This window comes from Arachis ipaensis, chromosome B05, assembly GCF_000816755.2.
Source record: "Arachis ipaensis cultivar K30076 chromosome B05, Araip1.1, whole genome shotgun sequence".
NCBI classification, from domain to species: domain Eukaryota; kingdom Viridiplantae; phylum Streptophyta; class Magnoliopsida; order Fabales; family Fabaceae; genus Arachis; species Arachis ipaensis.
Window position 1 is genome coordinate 12,670,068 of NC_029789.2, and position 7,412 is coordinate 12,677,479.

A 7,412-nucleotide genomic window follows, 5' to 3' on the forward strand; every position below is an offset into this window, starting at 1 on the left:
TTTTATTTTTTAAGTAAAAAGTAGTTACAGGAGACATTAAATTTGTTTTAAGATTATACAATTTATTCTCAATAAAGAAAGCATTGCTTTCTAAGTTTATTAAAAATTAGGAAGATTACTTAAGATGATTTTTATTATTATTTTCTAAAGATTTTTTTAATGTAATCATCTTTAAAATGCATATTATCCTCAAGCGACGTGCAACGATTTTTCCAAGAAAACTCCTGATTAAATTTTTGGAAAAATGATGATTCTAGTCTATTTTATATAATGTCACTCTATATATAATTTTTTTATATTGTATATTGCATGAATTTATAGAAAAAAGTGACATTATTAAAATTAGAGTGTTAATATTCAATTGTTAAAATTTGATGTTATTGTTCCTAATAGTACTTTTTACACAGGCAAGCATCAATTTCTCTCTTGCATAAATTGATCAAGTTGATCTATAGGCAAGGTTTGCATTGTTGTATATATTATCCTGGTTAAAAATAATTATTCACTTGAAAATACTGAGAGAGAATGAGAGAGGGGGGTGAAAAACACTGAGAAGGGTAGAAGTAGGTTTTTTCGTAGGGATCCTAAGGTTTGGAATAGAAAAGAGTACTATCGATTGGAAAACGAATCGTTTATTATATTCGTTGACCATCTTCCAGAAGATATTTTCAAGAAAGAGTTGCATCATCTGTTCAATTCAATTGGACTGGGCGGATAAATGATATCTACCTGCCACGAAAACAAAAACATAGAACCCTGTACATTTTTGCGTTCATCCGATATACAACGAAGGGAGGAGCTACGAAGGCTATTGCGAAAATGAATGGGATGAGATTACGAGGTAAGATTGTCATAGTAGGAGAAGCTAGATATCGACGCACAAAGGAAGTGAAAATTACGACGGGACATCAAGAGGAAAACTAGGCACGTAATTCATTCAAGGCTCAACCCTTACATGAAGTGCGACAAAAGGATGAGAGGAGCAATGTGAAGGAGTTGAAGAAGAAGGAAGCACCAGGGGAACCGCATGGCAATAGGTGGACGAAGAAGTTGGAAGTGCCGGTGGCAAAAGAAAACCTGGTCTGGCTGCAGAGGAGTCTAGTAGGCGGAATAACAAAGACAATTGACTATAACTCTTTCAAGGCCATGATCAGGAAGAATATACCCCAGGTGGTGGAAATCAGAGAACTAGGAGCACACAAAGCACTCCTGACGTTTGACAGTATTCTTAGTGCTGAAGAGGCCTACATGTTCAAACTGAACAACCTCCTCAAGTTTTTTCATAGTGTATGGAGATGGGATGAGGAGGAGCAGAGCGATACTCGAAGGGTATGGCTAGAGTGTTTCGGTATTCCCTTGCATACATGGTCACTAGATACATTCAAGTTGATAGGAAGCCAATGGGAGAAGTTGTTGGATGTGACCAAGCCACGAAATCATGCCTCTCCTTCAACGTGGCGCGGGTGCAAATTGACACTTGTTGTATGGACAGAATCAACGAGTGGATCCACATCACAATTGGGACTAGTGGGTTCGACGTCCTAGTTAAAGAGGTTGGTCACGAGAGCTTTGGAAGGGAGTTTCAGATTGAGGAAATAGGTAAACCTTATTTTCCAGAAATATGCGAGTTCTCCGGTGCGCGCGGTGGTTTGGTAATCGGTGATCCGGCGGCTGAATTGGTGATGGCGACTCCAAGGGAGGAAGATTATGGAAAGGACAATTTGGTAATTCAAGAAGACATATTGAATGAATGGAATAATGGCAAATCAATTCAATTTCAAATTCCAAGAGTAACGGAAGGCATTGTTTCAGATGGAATCGCTAAATTAAAGGAATATGCTGATTTGGTTAATGATTCGGGTTCAGAACAAACGGTTAGTTGGGGATATGATAATGGGCTGAAGGAAGGTTGTTATTGTACAAAAAAGGGAGTCCAAGCATGGGGTGATGGTTGGGCCAAAAACAAGAAGAGATACAGCAGGTTGGAGGAATTAAATGTGGGCTGCCTCACCATAGGCCCAAAACAAACTGAACATGTCACATGCAGCCCAGCTAAGGCTCATACGTGGATTGCTGGGGAGCATGCTTCAACTCAGGCGGGCCGGGTAGGGTTCCATCCGGGTCGAGGGTGTCCAGCAGCGAAGGAGAGCGCCGTGGCTGATGACCTGACAGATATGGAGACTCTGAACATTGGCCAGTCTGGAGCGGCAGTACCACGACAAGGCCGAGACCACCTGGACGATTACCATGACTCCATCGGGAGAGTTGAGGGGGATGTCGTGCTCGGGACAGGTTGCGATGCGGGCATTGATAAACCACTATTTTATGGTTTATCTTGTGCTCAATTGAGTGGTTTTTATCGACTCTTTACCCACTTATTCATACTATTTGCATGGTTTTACATTTGCCTTCCTAATTATGTGCTTTGATTGAAAACATGCTTCTTTGATCTTGTAATTGCTAATATTAATCCTCTCTTATTACCATTAGATGCCTTGATATGTGTGTTAAGTGATTTCAGAGACTACAGGGCAGGAATGGCTTAGAGGATAGAAAGGAAGCGTGCAAAAATGGAAGGAATACAAGAAGTTGAAGAAGTTGCTAAGCTGTCCAGCCTGACCTCTCTGCACTCAAACGGCTATAACTTTAGCTACAGAGGTCCAAACGACGCGGTTCCAGTTGCGTTGGAAAGCTAACATCCGGGACTTCGATTTAATATATAATATGTCATAGTTGCTCTGACGCTAGGCGACGCGACCGCGTGCTCCATGCGGACGCATCGCAGTGACGGAAATTCAGCATGTTTGAATTCGCAACCAGCGAATTCTGGGTTGTTTCTGATCCAGTTCTCGGCCCAGAAAACACAGATTAGGGGCTATAAAGTGGAGGAATGCATCCATTCATAAGGATGCTCTCATATTTACAATTTTAAGATTTAGATGTAGTTTTTAGAGAGAGGTTCTCTCCTCTCTCTTAGGATTAGGATTTAGGATTTCTCTTAGTTTTAGGAGCGACTCTCAATCACAGGTTCTTTATTTTTATTTATTTTCTCAATTCAATTTATGAACATCTATGCCAGATTTAATTTTTTTTGTTAATGCAATTTGAGGTATTTTCAAATTTAATTTTACTTTGCTTTACTTATATTGATGCTTTTTAATTTAGATATTTTCTTCCTTTTGGCTTTGGTTAAGTAATTGGTAATGCTTGAGCTGTCAATAAAGCAGTGATTGAAATTGGGAGTTACTCCAATAACTCTAGTCTTTCCATAGGAATTGACTAGGACCTGAGGATTAAACTAATTAATCCACTTGATCTACCTTCATAGTTAGAGGTTAACAAAGTGAGATTAAAATCCAAATTTCATCACAACTGATAAGGATAGAACCTCAAGGAGGATGTACAACCTCCAAGGCATATCATGATTAAGAACTTGGAAGAGGTCGATCAAGAGATGGAGATTAAAGAAGAAGAAGCACAGCCTCCCATGCCCTTGGTAAGCAATGAAGAGGAGATTGAATTGGAAGAAAGCTACCAAGAGGAAGATGTTGAAATTGAAGAAGCTTGCAAAGAGGTGGTAATTATCAGAGAAGAGCACAAGGGAGTGGAGCTTGCAATTTCATTAAAAATACCTCCCCATAAGTTGCCATCATCCTTCACAACATTCAAGTGGGTAAAATTCATATCCCTTAGCTTTCTAATTCCACTTGAATATGGGCTACTGGAGACGGATGGTCAACTTAGAGCTCTTTGTGGCATTAAGAGTAAGAGGAAGATGGCCAGTGGTAAGAATTATCCTGCAAGGTTCATTATGGTTGGAAGCTTTAAGTTTAAACGCAAAGATTGGTGTAAAGCTCAACTGAATGAGTCTAGGAAGTTGTTTTGCCGCTTTAGTGAGAATTCAGATTGCTTGCTACCCGGATGTAATCATGATGATCAACACAAAGACGGGTATAAAAGCAAAGTTTGGGATCCTGGAGTCTGTTCTGACATTCAGCATACTGGAAGCCTTGTCACTTACTTTAACTTACTCGAAGGCTTTCTGCGCCTCGTTTGGGACCCCGGAGGCTGTTGGAATTTCAAACACTAGTGGAGATTTTTGGATGAATACAAGCATAAGCCACCATAACAGGAAGCTCATCAAATGTCCAACTTAAGGACTTTAACTAAAAGTGCTAGGTGGGAGACAACCCACCATGGTATGATCGTTCTTTTTTTCATCTTTATTTAGTTTTATTTGTTTTCGAGTTTTATTTTATTTTATTATATTGAACCTGGAGTTTTGCATCACATTCATATTAACACTGCATTCTGCATCTTTTCAGATTAAAAAAAAAAAAAAGAAGTACGCACGCGACGCGGCAGCGTCGCTGACGCGTCCGCGTCATGTGGGAAAAATGGCTCCCACGCGACCGCGTCACTCACGCGGCCGCGTGACCTGGAAATCGACGTATGAAGGGTGCACGACCGAAAGTTGTGCGAGAGTGGTGCTGGACTGGTGCTGACCGCACACGCCATACCACGCGGACGCATGGCTCACGCGTCCGCGTCATATCCCCATGATGGCCACTCACGCGATCGCGTCGACCACACGACCGCGTCACCCTGGATTTTGGCAATACCAAGTTTCGAACAGAGAGTTGTGCGACCGCGAGGCTGCACTCGCGCCACTAGCACAAATCGAGTCACGCGATCGCGTGCCCCACGCGTCCGCGTCACCTAACCTTTTTTGCGCACCACGCGACCGCGTCACCCATGCGACCGCGTCGCCAGCGTCGCACAACCTATCCAGATTAGTGCCAATTTTCTTATCTTTTCTTCTCCGAATCCTTATTCTTCTTGTCTTTTCTTATTTCTTTCTTCTTCCTTTCTTATTTTCTCTCACTTCCATTCTATTTTATTTAATTTATTTGCATACTTTCATTCATTGCATATTTTTATTTTTCCAAAATTATTATTGGTGTTCAAATATTCTTATTCAACTGTTACATCTTTTCTTGAATTACTTTGGTGCTTAGTAACTTGTTTTACACTGTGGGATGATATTAATTATCTGCCAATGCCAATCTTTTATGATACTTGCACTTCATTTGCATTGACATGAATTTACATTGTCTTTCATTACCCACTCTCTCCTCCCATTGTTGCAAATTTTTGCACTCTTGATCTGCCATGTACTTCTACTGTTTTCTCACTTGCATGTTGTAGCTACCATGTAATTGAGACCCTTATTATCTGGCATTAACACCCATATTTTATTTACTTTCTATCTTTATTTTGGGTTACTTTTCTTCTTTTCCCTCTTCTTTCAGGATGGCCACCACAAATGGAGAGGAAAAGCTTCTTAATGGGAGAGACAAACAAGTTCCTACGCACATTTCTTGATGAGAAAAGTATCAGTTGAAGCAACCCGTCCACTTGCACATCTTAGCATGCACCGAGGACGGTGCAATCTTTAAGTGTGGGGAGGTCGATACCGACTTCCATGGGTTAGTTACTTCATATTTTAGCACCAATGTTTAATTTTCTTTGTTAAATTAGTTGTTGCATTTGCATATTTGTTTGATTTTATGCATTTAGTTACTACTTGGTTAAAGTAATAAAACTCTTTTAAGACCCTATCTTTGAAAAATTTCACTAATTTAAATTGAAAATTTTTTATGTTAAAACTTGTTTGAAGTTGTATTTGGAACATGATTTTTGAGCTAAAGAACACACAACCTGTGAGATTTTGAGCTTATTTACATGGTTACATTATTTAACCATAAATTTTTTCCTGTGTGTTTCCTTCTCTATGATTGTAATCTATATTTTGTTCCAATCTATATGTCCATTATTTAGTGTATTTACATGCTTGCATATGATTGAGGCCATTGTTTAATTTTAGCTCACTTATCCCAAATAAGCCTACTCTTTAAATCACCCTTGTCAGCTACTTTGAGCCTTTTTAATCCCCATTTGTTCTGTATTTTACCACATTACTAGCCTTAAAGCAGAAAAATAATTAAATATCCCAATTGAATCTTTGGTTAGCTTAAGATAGGGATTGTGTAATAATTAAGTGTGGAAAAACTGTGGAAATATGGGTTAATAAGGGAATGTATCTGATGAGCGGATAATTCATACGCTTTTTGGCATTGTTTTTAGTATATTTTTAGTATATTTTAGTTAGTTTTTATTATATTTTTATTAGTTTTTAAATAAAAATCACTTTTCTGAGCTTTACTATGAGTTTGTATGTTTTTCTATGATTTCAGGTATTTTCTGGCTGAAATTGAGGGACCTGAGCAAAAATTTGATTTAGAGGCTGAAAAAGGACTGCAGATGCTGTTGGATTCTGACCTCCCTGCACTCAAAGTGGATTTTCTGGAGCTACAGAAGCCCAATTGGCGCGCTCTTAATTGCGTTGGAAAGTAGACATCCTGGGCTTTCCAGCAATATATAATAGTTCATACTTTGCCCGAGATTTGATGGTCCAAACAGGCGTTCCAAGTCAGCTCAAGAATTCTGGCGTTTAACTCCAGAACTGGCACAAAAGCTGGAGTTAAACGCCCAAACTGGCATAAAAGCTGGCGTTTAACTCCAGGAAATGTCTCTACACATGTAAGCTTCAATGCTCAGCCCAAGCACACAACAAGTGGGCCCCGGAAGTGGATTTTTACAATAAATACCCTAGCTTACTCACTTTCTGTAACCCTAGGTCACTAGTTTACTATAAATACTACTTTCAGTGATTCATCTTGCACCTCATGACACTTTACACGTTTCTTGTTGTGTTCTCTACGGCATGAGTCTCTAAACCCCATTGTTGGGGGTGAGGAGCTCTGTTGTTATTCATGAATTAATGCAATTACTACTGTTTTCCATTCTATTACGCTTGCTTCCATTCTAAGATATTCATTCGCACTTCAACTTGATGAATGTGATGATCCGTGACACTCATCATCATTCTCACCTATGAACGCGTGCCTGACAACCCCCTCCGTTCTACTTTAGATTGAATGCATATCTCTTAGCCTCATGATTCAAATCAGAGTCTTCGTGGTATAAGCTAGAATCATTGGCGGTCATTCCTGAGATCCGGAACGTCTAAACCTTGTCTGTGGTATTCTGAGTAGGATCTGGGAAGGGATGACTGTGACGAGTTTCAAACTCGCGAGTGTTGGGCGTAGTGACAGACGCAAAAGGATCAATGGATCCTATTCCGACATGATCGAGAACCGACAGATGATTAGCCGTGCGGTGACAGCATTTGGAACATTTTCACTGAGAGGACGGGATGTAGCCATTAACAACGGTGATGCCCAACATAAAGCTTGCCATGGAAGGAGCCTTGCGTGCATGAAGAAGAAGATAATAGGAAAGCAGAGATTCAGAAGACAAAGCATCTCCAAAGCCTCAACCTATTCTTC